This window comes from Anser anser (assembly GCF_964211835.1).
Source record: "Anser anser genome assembly, chromosome: Z".
Taxonomy (NCBI): domain Eukaryota; kingdom Metazoa; phylum Chordata; class Aves; order Anseriformes; family Anatidae; genus Anser; species Anser anser.
The window spans coordinates 65,930,745-65,948,391 of NC_139723.1; the positions used below are offsets into that span (position 1 = coordinate 65,930,745).

General features: G+C 39.3%; 1 long non-coding RNA gene across 2 annotated transcripts; it reads left to right on the forward strand.

Moving 5' to 3' along the window:
- The first annotated feature begins 2,513 nt into the window (after positions 1–2,513).
- Positions 2,514–6,572, forward strand: LOC310888983. 2 transcript variants are annotated; one of them, XR_014576301.1, is made up of 3 exons: positions 2,514–3,350; positions 3,445–3,618; positions 6,290–6,572. It is a non-coding gene; the product is annotated as an uncharacterized lncRNA (long non-coding RNA). The 2 variants fall into 2 exon arrangements; XR_014576300.1 differs by having other exon boundaries at positions 2,514–3,618.
- Positions 6,573–17,647: the final 11,075 nt, after the last annotated feature.

The window sequence follows — 17,647 nt, forward strand, 5'->3', positions numbered from 1 at the left end:
AATGCAGTTATGCCTCTGGTTACGAGAACTGATTATTTTTATCTTTCACTGTCTTCAGAGTGGTTAGACAGATAGACACATAGAATCATAGAACCATCTATGTTGGAAAAGACCTGTAAGATCATCAAATCCAACGGTTAACCTAGCAAATATCAGATTTATGCATCACACAAAACACCACAAGCATCAACAGGTATGCAGGTAAGTGAATTGAGCCAAACCTGAGCTTTTGGCACATCATAACTCATCCCACAGGTGAAACTGTGGCTTATTGGAAGGAATGAGCTTTGCCATTGCTTTTAACATCCAGTAGCTTTCCAGTTGGGAAGCACTTCCTGTCAGTATCCTACAGACAGCTGTTTGTCCCATGCATACAGTAATATACCACTTGGCCTGATCCTTATCTCTTCTTAATGTGGATCCTCATCAAAAGGAAGGCCTTAACCAGTCTGTACTCTCCAGGAATATGTACAGCATATGTACTCTCCAGGAATCCTGGATATGCGTCTAGTTTATATTGCTTACATTGAATAAAGCCTTTCCCTCCTCTTTGCCTTCACAACTGGTTTTACCTACATCAATGAGACTAAGCTGGAACAGCAAAGTAGTATATGCTGCAATTACAGCTTTTTTTGCGGGTTGCATATAGCTTTGGACATAAGCCTGTGTACAGTAGGGGTTACTGGGTTCAATGCCTCCTGAGGCCTCACTCCTGAGGCAGAAGAAGTTTGCCAGAAAAGCAAAGTGAGGAATAGGTATGTCCTTCATGGTGAACCAGGGCCTCAACTGGCAAAGGGCAAATCTTCACCAGGGCCTGATTTTCAGCACTAAGTGATCAGTGTTTCCTGAAAACAGGTGTTTTGACAATTCCTCAGACTGGGCAAGAGAATATTCAAAGAAAGATGAGCTGCATTTGAAATTTTATTTTCACTTATTCAGCACATCTCTTCCATGGTTCAGCACATCCAGAGGTTATCCAAACTTCAGTGTTATGGTTTCTGAGTTAACAGTTTCATCTCCATTTGCATTGTACAATAGCTTGTAAAGGGATGAAAGTGGTGTATTTGTTTTATGGCATCCATTCTTCCAGCTGGACCGTCATTAGGCTGATAGCACTGTAAAGTCCCAGTGCCTTTACAGCATTTAAATATTAACATCAGACAGGGTTATAGAAAGTGTCAGGTTTGGCATCATAGACAGCTCCAGTTTCTTCAGAACAGGCACTGCTTCTCACCTAGACACACATTTAGCTTGACAGAGTTTATATGTGCCATTTTTATTCACTTTTATTATTTTGGCAATGGTTTTGAGCAGCTCTTATGGACTAATATCTTACTTTGTTGTACAAAAAGAGAAGGCAATTCTGATTCTGCTGTAGCTGCAGCTTGCAACTGAAGTAACAAACAAGGTAACAGATAGAGACCAAATAATTGTGGATATACAAGGAAGCACTGAAACAATGTTAGGCAGCATGACAAATAGCCTAATTATTAAAGTTGTTGTTGTTACTTTGTATAGAAAAAAAATGAAAATATTTTTTTTGAAGAAGAAGATTAATGAGTTAATTTTAGAATCTATTTGTAGAACCTTTACCTAAACATGTGCAACATTGCTGGAGGAAGCACAAAGGTCTCTTGAAAACGTAGCATGTGGGAGGTAGTGTCTGATAGTGTTGGTCCTTGAGTGGAAGTGAGGATATCAAACTGGAGACAGATAGGGGATGACCTAACCAAAAGACCGACTTGAACACAAAGTAGAAACACACTTCATGTGACAAACATGAAGGAATAATGGAGAGATGCTATATTGGATTTTCATGAAAGGGTTTGGTAGCAGGGGGTACTGCAGGGGTGGTCTTTGTGAGTGGAGCCCCGCAGCTGCCCCATGTCAGATCAGAGCCAGCTCCAGCCGGCTCCAAAAGGCTCCACCGCTGGCCAGAGCTGAGCCAGGGAGCAGCACTGGTTGGGCCTCTGGGAGAGCAGATTGAAGAAAGGGAAAAATACTGCTGTGCTACAGCAGCTCAGAGAGGAGTGAGAAGCAGCCCTGCAGCCCCCCAGGTCAGCGTAGAAGGAGAGCAGGAGGTGCTCCAGGCAGGCAGCAGCAGTTCCCCTGTGGCCTGTGGAGAGGCCCTTGGTGGAGCAGGCTGTCCCCCTGCAGCCCACGGGTCCCACACGGAGCAGATCTCCACGCTGCAGCCCGTGGAGGAGCCCCCGGTGGAGCAGGTGGATGTGGCCTGGAGGAGGCTGCGGCCCATGGAGAGCCCCCGCAGGAGCAGGCCCCGGGCCGGAGCTGCAGCCCGTGGAGAGGAGCCCACGCAGGAGCAGGGGGCCTGGGGGGAGCTGCCGCCCGTGGGGGACCCGTGCTGGAGCAGTTTGCTCCTGGGGGATGGACCCCATGGTACGGAGCCGTGTGGGAGCAGGTCTTGAAGAGCTGCTGCCTGTGGGCAGCCCCCGCAGGCTCGGTTCGGGAAGGACGGCATCCCGTGGGAGGGACCCCGCGGGGAGCAGGGGCAGAGAGTGAGTGAGAGGGAGCGGCGGAGACGAAGTGTCAGGGACTGACCGCAGCCCCCATTCCCCTGTGTTGCTCGGGGGGAGGAGGTAGAAGAGGGTGGATGGGGGCAAGGTGTTTTTAGTTTGCTTTTGGTTTCTCACTGTTCTGGTCTGCTAATCATAGGCAAAAATCATACTAACCTTCTTGTATTGAGTCTGTTCTGCCTGTAATGATTATTGTTGAGTGATCTCCCTGTCCTTATCTCAACCCTTGAGCCCTTTTCATCATATTTTCTCCCCTTTCCCTTTGAGGAGGGGGAGTGAGAGAGTGCTTGTGGTGGAGCTTGGCTGCCCAGCTGAGAAAAGTCACCACAGATGCAAAGAGAGGAAAGGTGCAGTCAAAGCAACTGGCCATTACAGTAGAATTTAGTGCAGACATGAGCAAGGCAAAGCTGCAACTGCCAAGGTCAGAGAAAAGGTTGCTGTAGTTTTGGAAAGACAATAAGTGTCAGCTATCTGCTTGCGCCAGTTATATCTGTATAGGTAGAAAGAAAAGGCATAGGCAGAAATAAAATACAAGGTTGATAGCTATCTGGGAAAAGAGAGAGACATGGAGAGGCCTGAGTCAAAGAAGACTCAGCTTATGGGAAGCAGGACTGCAGCATTATCCTGAAGTATCAGGGTGGACTGAAAAATATTAAAAGTTCTTTCTTACCAACATGAAGTTTGAATTTACTGTCATGTATCCATGAAAACTGTCAGAGAGGCAGACCAGGATTTCAGTTGTGCTGAAGGGAATGGGTGAGGAGCAGAGAGGTAGATCTGAGAAGCATCTGTGGTTGAGATGAGAGCACTTCTTAGGTAAGTGCAGGGGAGAAAAGAAGGATGGCAGGGAAAAAACTCCCACAGAGGGCCAAAATGATATGAAGAATATCCTCTGAATAACATGTCACAGGAGTGGCTGGGCATGCAAGAGGAAACCCAAGAGAATGCAGAATACTGGGCACTAAAGAAAAGTAGGATTCTGGAGGAGCTCAGCTTTTAGTGCTGAAGGCAGATGACAACACATTGACTCAGGATACTCATGAAAAAGAAGTCATTAGAGATCTCCTGATGATACCAGGTATAGGTGAGTATGGTGGGAAAAAAATTTGCTTTGTAGTAAGTCTGAATTTATTCCATTACGTTCTCTGATAAACCAAAAGTAACATTGAGATTGGGTGCTTTATGGATATATCACAAACTTTTGAGTAGAGTTAGTAGTCTTATTTTTGAAGTAGAAGGTAACTTACTGACTTCTTTACAACTCTGATTTCATAAGACACTTCCCACACTTCCCAATTTTATGTAGCATTTTGTGTGGGACTTAAAATTTTTGTTTCTGATTCTACAGTAATTATATACATTAAATATTCATCACAGAACAGTATCTAACATGAACAATCCTCCATAAGATGTTTATAGCTATTTTAAATACTCAGAACTTAATTAAGAAAGTTAGATAATTAAAGGATTAAAATAAAGTTTTATGACATGGCCAAATGGTGAAATTGTGAGAATAAAATCATATTAAGCTTTCATAGTGTTAAGGCAAAGGGAGAAAAAGACTGGTAAAAATAAAGACTAGCTAAAAATAGAATGTCAGGTTAACATAGAAATTACACCTGTTTATCTAACTTGTACTTTGTGTGGCTTATTGGCAGACTACATTTGCCCACTAAGACATGGCTATCTTGTGCAAGTGGTAATTTCAAGAAGGATGTTACCATTGTCTTCACTTAATTTTTCATTAAGTTCCTTAACTGAAACAATTATTTTGAAAGTTCTGTAAAAGTTCCAGCCTTTTAAGAGCAAAACCCAACCTTTTTGCCTTTGACATGACACCCAGATGCATGAAGCTGGCCTGAGCTACACCCATGTAGCTTGTGCTAGAAATTAGTGAGGCGATGCTGTATAAATTACCCTAGCACTGAAAATATTATGAAAAAACTTTCACTCAGAAATCATGGTTATACTTTCTTCAAGTAGTAAGGTATGTATACAAGGTGGTATAGGAGGAGCATGCTAGATTTGGCTTCATTTAAGATGAATCCTTGACTCCAATAAATCAGTTGCAAACTTGTCACTGATTTACCAGGGACAAGAATTCATCCTCCAAAGATACTGTTTGAAGTGTTTAACTTCATGCTTATACTAAATGCTCATAACTGCTTAGCATACAGTTTTCTCCTGCTGCTTCTAAGCACTAGAATTTATCAGCCCAAAGGTTTAGCTGAGTGTTAGGCACTCTCTAAAACTTTATTAAAACTCTTGAAAATATATATTGCAGAACTAGTGATTTCATTGAAGAAGTCAGTCACAGAAGTACATGGGGTTTATCTTGTTTATCCTTGTTAGAATACCAGAAGGTTTGATATAAGAAATAGGGCTTGTCTAGAAACCCACTATTGCTCTCAATAGAAAGCTCCACTGCTTCTCACTTGGGTTAACCTGCCCAACTCTGGAAGGGCAAGACTTCAGTACTCGCAATTTTTCACCTTCACCTTTTTCACCTTTTACAGTGCTATTTCACCTTCAGTCATCCATGAGAGCCTTGCATATAATGAGTCGGTGTTTTGTTAACTTCTCTGTTAATTTGATTGTAGCTTTAATAAAAGTGATAATTCCGGGTCTCAGGTACTTGCACTGAAGAAGTATGATATAGGGTGTGATACAGTGCGTAAAACTTTGCTTCAATACCAGTTTCTATTGAAATGTGTCAAAGTTCTTAAGGAAACTAATGCAAAGTTTTTGAAGCCATGATGCACAATTTCACGTAATTCTGCTCCTTTACATAAGTCACTTCTCCTACTTTGGCGTAGCTGCTTCTTCCCCAATGAAAATTCCCTATATCAGGATTTAAATGATGTGATTCAAATTGCTTATACCTTTAAGTGACAATGAAGTTTACAGATAAACACTATACAACTGACAGCAGAATCTGGCCTTTGGCTTTTGTAGCACATCACATTTGTGTCAAAGAGGCAATTTTCAGAGCTTAACACCATATCATCAGATAATGGCCAAGTGGTTTTCCTGTATCCACACCAGTGCTCCCAGAAAGGTTTTGAGACAGGAACTCATTGTGAGCTGCTTTATCGAAAGGCTGTGGAAAAACAACAGCAAACAAAACAACAGCAGGTCCATCCGAGTAAGATGTGTAGCACAGCACCCCCAGCTGTACAAACAATGATGACTGCTCTTACTTCCAGCTGCAACTGAACTTGAGAAAATATCACCAAATAGCTGAGCAGTAATGTGTTTTGAATATATAGCATGCTACTTTGGAGAAGGTAATAGGAATTTCATAACAGATGCTCCTTGTTGTAAGTAGTATAAGCTTTCTGTGTTTTTCATGTATTTATTTTATTTTATTTTATTTTATTTTTTTTTTTTTTTGCAAGGTCCTATTGAGAATTATGCCAGTAATACTGTAATATTTTTCTAGTTGAAAATATTTCTGTGGTTTGGGTTTTAGAAATTTGATTAGAATCAGTTTGTTTTGATTGGAATTACAGTTCTTCAAAGCAAAGTGCTTCTTTCAGACTTAGAAGAAATAAGGACACATTTTAGCTATGGCATACAGCAGTTGAAACAGTGGCTCTATTCTGTCATCATTGCAGATGTAATTTCCATTAGTTTCATTGAGATTGATGTGTTTCCATCAAAGGAAGTATATTCTTTATAGTTTCTTTAAAGCATTGCCTTAAATAACTTGGAAACTAATACTGGAAGAGATGTCTCATGCCTTCTATCCACAGAAATCGATGTCAAGCCTCAAAAAATGTCTAAGAAAGCTTACTGGACACAATACAGAACATATCCTGGCTCTTAAATGTTGAGGAGATGCACTCTGACTCTGCAAAGGGACTGATTTTCTGAGTCCTGCCTACATATGGGCTGCTGGTCTCTAGAGTCCTGCCTTAAATTCTTTTGTGACACAGTTTGCATGCTGTCTGGGTCAAAACAGTTTCTCTTAAGTGAAAATAATTTGAATTATCTGCAGTTGTGAAAAACAAAACAACCAACCAACCAAAAAAAACACCCAACAACAACAACAACAAAACAACAAATGACCATGGAGACAAATTAAAGACCCATTTTTGCTTCCATTGTCTGCAGTAAGTGGACTGAATTGACTGTAACTGTGATATTTTGCTTATGAAGAAGTACATTGATATCTGTGGCCTCTTAGTACCACATAATGAGATTTTTTACAGAACACATGAAAGTAGAATTCACACTGTACCGAAAACTTGATCATACTTTCCTCTCTTCTTCTGTGTCTAGTGAAAACTCTTGTGCTCCTAAGAGTTTTTGGGCTACTATCTGCAGTCCTCAGGAAAGCTACAATTACCTTCCTCAAATATTGTCTACATAAAGACTCAGTCAAAGTTGGAGGCACAGGCTTTCGTTGTAATCATGCTCATTTACTAAATTCTTCATTCTATCACAGAAAATAAGGTTTTTATACTCTATATGATGCAGATTTAGAGACTGGTCCTTTGTTACTTTACTCTGGATATGGTGATTTCTAAGAGTTCAGTTATACCTTGTACCTTGAATATACATGTCCATGATGTGGATAGCAATACATTGTAAAGGGGAAGGGAAACCCATGGTCTGAGTATTTTGTAGGAACCATATACCACACATGAAATGAATAATGTTTCTTTGCCAGAGCTGTGATTATTTACGAATGTAACTTTCCTTGTGATCATGTAAACAACTTTTACGGTGAATTTATGGTGCTGCTACTATTAAAAAAAAAAAATCACATCTCAGTTATGATTTACCAGTGTTTCTCATGGCAAATTAGTATTACAGAGTAAAGACTTAAGACCCTGGTTCCTTTATTTATATGGCTTCAGATCAAAATTATTTCGATGGAAAATATTATCTATTTCAGAGAAAAGCTGACACAAAAGAGAGTCTCAGTAAATCATAACAGAAAACATTTTCAGTAACTCTGGACTGCTTTTGTGACTCAGAAAACTATTAATAATTTTGAGTAGTACTTCATAAGTCCTAGTTTGGTGTACTGCAAGTTGCTTTCAAAATCTGGAAAGTATTTAAGATTTTATAGTAAAACAATTTTTGTATTAACCAAAGCATATGCACTAAAATATTTTTGAACTCATTAACACTGGAAAGACATGAAAGAAAACACTGAGTAATTTCAGAGCCTCAGCCTTGGTGGTTGTTATTTTTCGTTAGAACAATTTAGTATAGATTGTCTTTTCTGATTTACATGTAGGTAATGAGATCATCAGCATCTGCCCCAAAGTATTACAGCCCCAAATTCTAAAGATCTTGTGCAGTGGTCATCAAATACACAGCCTGACCTGTGGCTTTCTGCCCAAATGTTTCAGGCAAATCATTGGAGTCAACCACACTGGTGGAAAAGTGCAGTTCCAGTCACTACCTTTCAGGAAAAACCCTATTTTTAAACTAAATCAAGCCACAACAAAACTAACTTTACTTTTTACAAACATTGTCTCAATTGTCCTGTTTATTTGTGCAGAAATGCTTTTTAATTATGCTGTACTGAAGTTATGCAAACTCTTAAATGGAGGGCTAGAAAGCTCAAACCCTCAGCCTCTGTGGCTCTGAATGTGGTTACATCATGACCATAATAATCAGAAACCATCACAAACAACATTTTCCTTAGCTCAAAGCAAAACTACTCCTGATTGCCATCTAGTGAACTAGACTTGTACATTCTTTGCTACATTATTACTATTCTGATTATTTGCCGCCCATAAAAACTCAAAGTAATGAGATACATCCCCTCCCTGTGCAGCCAGTTCTGAACCCAGGTGGAGCCTCAGTGTCTCCAACAGGGGATGAAGAAGAAAGGGGAGGAGAACCAGGTCCATATTCCTGCCCTCCATACAAAGAAAACCAAAGAGCAGGACAAATAAATACTGGAGAGTACCTCATTCTCTAGCGATATGTGTTGTGAAGCATACTGCCTACTGTGCTAGGTCTATCCTTAAATAAAATTGGTTGAAATCTTTTTACTATATGTGAAGAATATTTACTTTTAATAGATAACTACCTTTTAAGAACTGAAAGCCCTATGACCGCTAACAGTTCCTTTTGTAGACAAATTCTTTCATTTTCTTTTGCTTCAAGCATCTTTGCTTGGAGCACATCCTTCAAGCAAAGAGAATTTTTTCATAGAAATTTTCAGATCAATCTTATGCAATCTTACTCTGTAGCTGATCTTATCCACAGTCAATCATTTCCTTTCATTGCTGGTTTAAGACATTGCACAGTCTAGGAAAGGTTATTCCCTCTTATGCATCTATCTCCAGGGTTCCTAATTCATTCATTAAATCATACTGTGAAGTCAGAATAATAAGGATTCAAAAGCATTTTAAAATCTTGTTTCTGTTTGAAGCAGAGACCAACAGATCATTGTCTGATAGATTAGGTCACATTAGTCACAAACAAACAGCACAAACAGTTTCTTCAAAATCGGGACTCATAGCTCCTGAGCCATCTGCAGCCAATCCATATGCCGTGATTTGCACGGTTGTCTGTCAGATCATCCTGAGGCAGTGTACTTCAGAACCACGCAATGATGTTTTATATCTTGGATGTCCTAGATAGTTTTTCCCTTCCCCTTCCCCTTCCCCTTCTTTCTTTTCTGGTAAGTCAAAGTAAGCCAAAGTGTTTTCAGAGATAGAATAACAAAAAAAGATGTCAAGCCTGAAAAGATTTGTGCTGGGCTACTTGTACGCACTGCTGAAACAGGTGGATGTCAAATTGCCAGGTGATAACAGCATGGCCTGGGCCCTTGCCAGAGTCCCATATGGATGTTTATAGCTGTTCCTGCCACCAACAGCAGAGAAATGGGTTAAGGCTCTCTGTGTGTGTGTGTATGGGTATATTTGAGAAAAACAGCTTTGACTACACCTCTGAGGAGCTGCCAGATGATTCAGTGTTCAGGTGTTTCTCCAAAGACAGACGAATACTTTTTCAAGTGGCAATGCAATGCCATTTGAATGGCTGCAATCTATCCTGCTTCTTGTTGGGCCTGAATCTCTTGGGTAGATTTCAAGTGGGAAATGGGAAGTAACAGGCATTTGGTTCATCTCTAAAATACATAGAAAATATATTCAGTTTGGTCTAGAGATAGGGGTAGAGATGTAAAGGAAGAGTTTTTATTTCTTTCTGACACTTTGTGCTGGAGGCCAGCAAAAAGTACACGTAACTAGAATATGCCTTTGGGATGAGGCTGTCACTGAAATTACTCACAAACATTCCCAGAGACTGGTTTAGATTAACTTCTGTCCAAAGTGTCCAGACCTGACAGTGTTACTCACATTAGTATGGTGCTGAAGAGCTGCGCGTGCACCCTCTGGCCACAAACCCAGAGGCTCCCACTGTGGTCAGAGGGAGGGGTGGATGGGAAAGAGCCCGATGCAGAGGGCAGAGATGATGTGTCCCAGTCACTGTCAGGCATAGCTTCTTTAAATCTTTCCCAGTGGCACAACAGAAAGACAAGGGAAAGAACTGGGCTGTTCGCTTCTCATCCTGCTCAAAGTCTTGTGGTGGAGGCAGAGCTGCTCAGCAGGTGCAAGCAAGTATTATCCTCTTCCCTCCAGTGCCAGTGGAGCCATTTTTTGCAAGTTCAAAGTGAAAATATGTTCACTTTTATTTTTTCTCCCCGACTGGTGTTTTAATTGTAGGTACACTAACTTGGATGTAGTTTAGCACCTCTTTTTTCCATCTTGGTACCAGGAAAATGCCTGCTGGGGCCTTAATGATTCATTTATACCCACTGCTGAGAGGAGTCATGGTTTCTGTTGTAAATTTGTAATGTGTACGTGTGCATGTATCAAAATTTACTGGAGTAAAAGATGATAAAATTTTAGTTGATAAAATAAGCACTGTTTGCAAAGCCTAGGAGTTGATTCATATCAGTATGGTTTGGATAATGACTCTGCTTCTCCATATTATAGTATGTGCCTTTGGTTTATAATACAAATAGAAGAACAACCCTTCCGTTAAAAATTAAAGCTTTTCCTTTGCTGGAGGGAGTGGTGTAGCTTACTTGAAGTAAACCTCAAAGCTGCTGCTGTAGCTGTGTTTTTGGAAGGTCTTAATGCAATTAAGGCTTGTTCATTCATAATAATGTAATGGCCTGCGGTTTAAAAGCAGTTGCTTACTCTGAATGAAGCTGAGACTCCCAGAAATCACTCTTGCAAATGGTATAAAGCCAGTTTCTGTTTCCAAGGGTTGCTCAGCTGACAGCTGAGGAGCTCAGAACCTTTCAGGATTAAACTCTATTTCAAGCTAGAAAGGATAATTTCCCTATACCGTTTCCATCTAATGTTGGCCGTGGGAAAACTAGTCCCAGATACTGAACAGATATTTTACTGGACTAAGGAAATGAAACACATATCTCTAAAAATATAGTTTTAAACAATTTGTATAAACTGAAACTGAAAAAATGTTCAGCCTCCCCATGCTAGTGATACAACTAGAAGAATTATTCTCATTTCCACACAGAAACTGGAGCTTACAAAGGTGTCCAAAGAGATAAAATCTATTTCTTTCTGTAGCATTCAGATACGTAACAGCTTGAGACACCCTCAAGCTAGACATTAAGCATCTAAGTGCCTCTTTGATGTGAGTCTATTTTTTGAAGTGTCCAGAAGCTTATTTCTGTGCTGGAGATACACAATGTCTCTCCCTACTTAGGAACCATGACTTTAGGCACCCATGTCTAAAGATGTTGGTATGGGTCTCTGGGTGACCTCATAAAGTTTCTAGCTGTCCCGCTTTCCCAAGATATAGGACGGCTGAGGAGACAGCCTAGTACATCCATCAGCTCACTCCCCTCTCTGCAGCCTGGGTCTTTCCTCCTCTATCTCCAGCCCATTTTAAGGCTCCCCAGGGTTCCCCTGTCCCTGACAGCAGTAGTGGGTCTTATGAGGTGCACCAGCCCTCACCACAATCAGAGGGAAGCTGCTTGTCTTGATGCACAGGATTTCTTACAAATGACAGTAGCAACCTTCCTTGCCTTCAGGAAATCTCTTGGATTTCAGGCATTAAATCACATCCCATCTCCAGCTTCAGTGTTCTGAAGCAATGGAATACTTTTACAGCAAAACAAAAGTGAAATTCAAATTCAATCTTTTTTGCCTTCCCGTCACGCAGACAGGTGTTTTTATTTTTATCTTCATTGTTTTTATTTTTATTTCTAGGCTGAATAAGAACATTAGGGATTTTTTTCAAGAAGAGGGACTAAACCTCAACATACCTCAGTTGCAAGAGCAAGACCTCTTTATTTGCACACTGTTATATTTATTGGCTTTTACACAACATGGTTTTGAGAGCTGGTAAATAGAGAAATCATTCAGTAGGTTGTCATGTTCTTCTGCACTGCAGCACACTGGAAAATAATACAATGAACCTTCCCCACTGGATCCATAATCTAAAGGTTTCTAAAGCACAACCTATTTCACAATCGGTCCATTATCTTGTTCTGAAATGTATCCAGAAACATGGTGCTTGTGCAGCCCTAGTCATTTCTGGCACAAATGCAATACTGACATGAAAAACTACCAGAGGAAAAAAAAAAAAAAAGGAAATATTTTTGGCTATCTCTGGAAATGAGCCAGGTTAAGGAGGAAAGGCTATAAAGATAGGTTAACAAGACTTCCAGGGTCATGCAGGCATCAAAATGTTTGTGACTGTACCAAACATGACTCCAGAGCTTTAAAGTGAAATTTAAGTGTTTACACACACATCCACAGACTCACACAGATAAATGTTTGTATGTTGTCCTGGAAATCAGACCTCACCTAAGAGTACAGATCTGTTAGATGTGATATTTCAATATTATTCTTGTTGTTCAGTTTTTTGTCTGCACATGTAGAAAAATACCTGTGGTTCCCATTATTGTCTACAACACATGCACACACACAGACACACACACACAAAGATGCACATCTGAAATATTACAATGGATTTACCATACAAATAAATTAAACCCTTTAGCTTTAGTTTTTCTCCTCAAACGTCTTGGAAGGTAACACTAGGTATCAGAAATCAACATACTGGCTGAGCTGATAATAACTTTTCCCCAGACTTGCTGTATAGATGACAGGTGGCCATGACAATCAATATTGACAACTTAAGAAGTCATTTGCCTCAGTCTTGAGAGCACAAAATAACTTCTACTCTGAGCACAGCACTGTAATGTTGCTCACTTGAGGAGTCCAACAGAACTTGCAACACTATGGATGCATTCGGGTCATAGCAACAAACAATTCTTGATGGAAAATCAGTCTATCTATGAAGCCTTTTGTTTCTCACAGATCTCTTTATCAACAAAATAATTACCATGTGATATACTACAGCAACATCCTGGTGGAATGCAATCCAGGAGCTTTGCTCTTCAATTTATAGCTTTTCACATTTTCTGGGTTTAAAAAGTATTTTTGATGTGCATCACTTCATGAGATCTATGGGCATACACTACTTTCTTCTCTTATTTAATACTCTGTGTCCTCAGTTGATACATGAACATTCACTGTTGCTTGGTGTCAAAGCTTCTGCATATCTATGCTTATAATTTTTATTTCTGTGATGCTTTTCTTCTGAAAGCAAGGTGTAACTACACAGCTCTCATCCGTAACATCCACATAAGCTTGAGGGATAAGTGGCAGAGACTTAAGGAAGGCTGCTGAAAGGAGACATGGCAATCACTTTTCTGGTTACTTCCTTATGTTGGAAAGGGAGAGGGACTCCTGCATATAGACCTAAGAGAAGAATGAATAAGTTAACAAGTGTCAGAACCAGAGTTAATATCATCACTACTCCGCTGGTGAAAAATTAACCTCTGTATTTAAATGTGTTAGCCAGAACTTAATAAAAGAGACCTAATAATGTTAAGTGGTGAAGTGCAGCTTCCCTGGGGATGATTTAGGGACTTCTCTCATTATTAATATTGTGGTAGTATGTAAATGAAATTACTGGAAATCATGGAGTTGAACAATGGAATAAATTGTATTACAGATTTTTGCTTTTTGCCACCTGTTTTTCCCTTTTCAGCAATGCCAACTCTCCCCACATCTTCTCTAACTTCTCTGTTGCTGTTCTTCTGTTTTCTCCACATCCCCAACTTCATTTTTTCCTCAGTACCTCAAAGGATCTTTCTCCTTCACCCAAATTTTCATGAAATGCCTGTGAACATAATGCCCTGGAGATCTCAAATATGAATGAAATTTGCCAATAGATTAAAAAAGCTGTTAAGATAATACTGGCAAACAGACAGACAGAGTGATTGCATAAGCCTCATCTTCTTAGAAGGCCAAGCTAGAAGGTAGTAATATATCAAAGAGATACAGTTGGTGTAAATGTGAGGACATAACAATTATTCTGAACAGTGCAAATAAACCAGGAGAGATTTATAGTTCTTAATAACTTGTGTAGTAGATGGAAACAAAATTTTATATAGCCAAACAAGTTTGAAGACAGAGAAGAGATGTGACAGAACTGTGGTTACAGTCAAGAAGATTTTTTCATATAAAGTCCTAAAGGGATTTAGAAGGTAAAAATGGCATTCATACATAATGGTAAGGGAAGATAGAGAGGGATACAAATTGCTAAATTCTCATAAATCACTAGACTTATGCAAGCACAAAAATAAAAACATATCATTTAACATACACACACACACAAGAAAGGTAGTTAACACAAATAAAATGATGAGGTATATAGTTGAATGCCATTACAGGACTGCAGTTAATGTTTTTCCCATCTTAAAGGCAGTATATTATATAACTATAGGTCTAATACTTAACTTTAAGGATATACTATATAAAAGAAGGCTAAACATACAAAACACATTAGAAAGAGTCCAGAGGAGGACTACAAGGATGAGCAAGGGGCTGGAGCACTCCCCCTGTGAAGACAGGCTGAGGGAGTTGGGGTTGTTCAGCCTGGAAAAGAGAAGCCCCAGGGAGACCCTACAGTGGCTTTCCAGTGCCTAAAGGGGGCTGCAGGAGAGCTGGGAAGGGACTCTTTGTGGAGTGATAGGACAAGTGGAAATGGCTTTAGACTAAAAAAGGGTAGGTTTAGGTAAGATATAAGGATGGTGAGAGGCACAGAGGGTGGTGAGGCACTAGAAGAGGTTGCCCAGAGAAGCTGTGGATGGCCCATCTCTGGAGGTGTTCAAGGCTGGGCTGGATGGGGCTTTGAGCAACCTGGACTAGTGGGAGGTGTCCCTGCCCATGGCAGGGGGCTTGGAATGTGTGATCTTTAAGGTCCCTTCCAACCCAAATCATTCTGTGATTCTATGATTCTATGAAAAGTTGGGTGCTTAGCTTTTTAGGTTAAAAGAGTACTCCAAGCAAGCTAACTAAGCATGAAAGTGTGATATGATAACAACACAATGTAAAAATGATATTAGTGTCTACTTCAGCGATTCAGCTTCCTATGGGTAAAATCCTGACCCAATCAGAAGATAGAATACTAAAATTCAAATTTAGAAAAGACTATTATCAATCTCTTCTAAATGATCTAAATGTTTGCATAATGTAAGTTATCAAATTTTACTCAGTAATTCCTGCAGAGAAGACTATTATTTTCATCATTATGTAATTGAAAACTATCAGCTTCAATAATTTGTGACTGAAATACAGCACATCTTTCAGAAGGACATCCAATTTAAAGCTGATGACTAATAAACCACTTCCCTTGTGTTCCAATGATTCCTTACAGTCACTACTAAAGAGCTGGATTATATTTGCAATTTATTTTTATTTCAAACTTCAATTTTAGTCATTGGTTCTTGGGTTATTTTTATTTCTCCCAAAAGTTCTTTAGAATGGTCTCTGAAGTTGGACACCTGTGCAGGTATTTGGAAACTGTATTCAAATCATCTGTTAATCTTTATTAGCAACTGGTTTCAGCAGGTTTGATAGGCTAGGTACTTTGATCTGTCTTGACTGAAAATAGCTTTTTTTTTTTTCTTTTCTTTTTTCTTTGTAGTAGAAGCAGAAGCAACCCAAGTAAAAGAATATAGCAATATAGGCTCTTCTTTACTTCCCACAGCTCCACAGATCTAAATCCTGCTGTTTTCCTTACAAGTTGTGATGCATGTGTAAAAAGGGTTCAGCTTATGATTCAAATATTGCTCTGAGTTCTCATGGTTCCATGGTTACAGTTTTCATCTGAAGGGCTACCTTGATATAGAAATGTACAACTTTTAAAATTTTAGAAATTTGCTGGCAGAGGTTTGCTTAAGAAATATAAATTTTTAAAGCGGAACAAATAGTAGGAAGCCCTTTCTATGCATATTCGAGACCAAATTTTTGAGTCATCTATGCCCATGTACCTTCTGCGTTCTGCTTCGAGAATACTGGCATACTCAAGCATTACTTTTCAAAAACTGGATTTTTTTTTTTTTAAGGTTAAATGTGTCAATATTTGCTGAAAGCATATTGTGACAAGACTATTGCTGTGTGCAATTTTAGAATCATATAGCATTGTTCACTTACATAATTTGCTTAGAATTTGTGCACTGAAAAGAAAAGGATATTTGCAATGCAGAAAACAACCAGAGGACAATTTGCCTACTTCATTTTCGCTTCATTATACATTGCAACTGTATAGTCACGGTTCTTTGCCTAAGTATGTCACCTTCAGTCAAGTCCAGAAACTGGATGTAAGGATCAGAATCACCAGGGAGCTGGGGTAAAGGCTGTCAACTGGGATTTCTCCTTGTGGAGCTTTCTCCTGCTGGGCTTTCTCCTTCACTTATAAAATCCATAAACAATAAATGTTGCAGATGCTTACTTAGAGTTTTATTTTTTTTTTCCAACACAAAAGCTTAGAGTCATTAGGTCGAACAAAAATTATTTTCAGACGTTCAATACATCCTGACAGAGTGAGATTGTACACAATTAATCAAAACACTTTTATGAAGGGAAATGCTAAATCAGAAATAAATAAACCTCTGTCTAGGGGAATGGAGTAACACATCTATACAGTCCCTGTTAAAGAAGAATAACAGATAAGGCCAGTGAGCTTTAGATTTTATTGCTCTCAGTATGAAAGCACATTTGCAATATGCATCATAGATGTGCTTTATTACGGCAGATATTGAGACATGGGTATTCTAAAAATTGGCCCAAAATCCAGTTATACAGCAAACAATGTTATTTCTATGGAAAATTTATCTTCATCTGTGAATTGCACTGCAATGTAGAGAAAAATTTAAACATTAGTCACTAGAGTAATAGGCTCCTACTACTAAGATGGTTAAGTCAATCCTAAACTTCTTTGTTGGACAGACTAGTTCTTTCCTATATTTTAACATTGTGGGCTAAGAGCTTTATTAAAAACAAAACAGAACAAAACTGAAAAATCAGTGTATATCCTGCTAAAGCAATAAAACACAAGAGAGTGGAAGGTAGTACTGAATGGTATTACTTTTTTAGCCTTTCAGGTACGGTGGTATTACTGGTAACACCTAGAATGATACCGTGAATGCCCCACACATATTAATTATTTCCAAGGCATCTGTAATAAACTTTAATGACAACCTCTGCATCTAAGCAGATGTTGACATTTCATTTGATTGCTATTTAATGCACACTAATATAATTATTATAATCAGACCTTGAACTGTAGAAATGCTCAATTAAAAGTACTATTCTTACTTAAGACGAAGACTTTCTCTCTGTATGAGTTATTATCCTAAGAACGATAAACATTAATTAGCTGTTGTTTGTGGTACAATTTGTTAAATAGCTGTGGCCAAGCAGTCCTACTATTTGGTTTGTGGAATGGTCAAGCTTTTCATGTCTGCTGAAAAACAAGGCTGCCATATTTCTCCATGCTTTACCAAAAGCTTCTTGCCTGCCAGCATCCCATCAGGTTCAGGGACTTCCAGAACACTTCTCAGTTCATACTTCATGGTCCACAAGTCTCCTGGGTCTGCTTTTTCCTATCCCAGAACCAGTAGAGTCATGCCAATGCAAATAAATTCCGGGATGCCTGGAGTTCACTCGTCTGTGTTATAAAGTTGTTAAAACCATAAACTCCACATTATTTCAGCTCATGCTGACTAGCACTGTTTTAAATAATTCCTG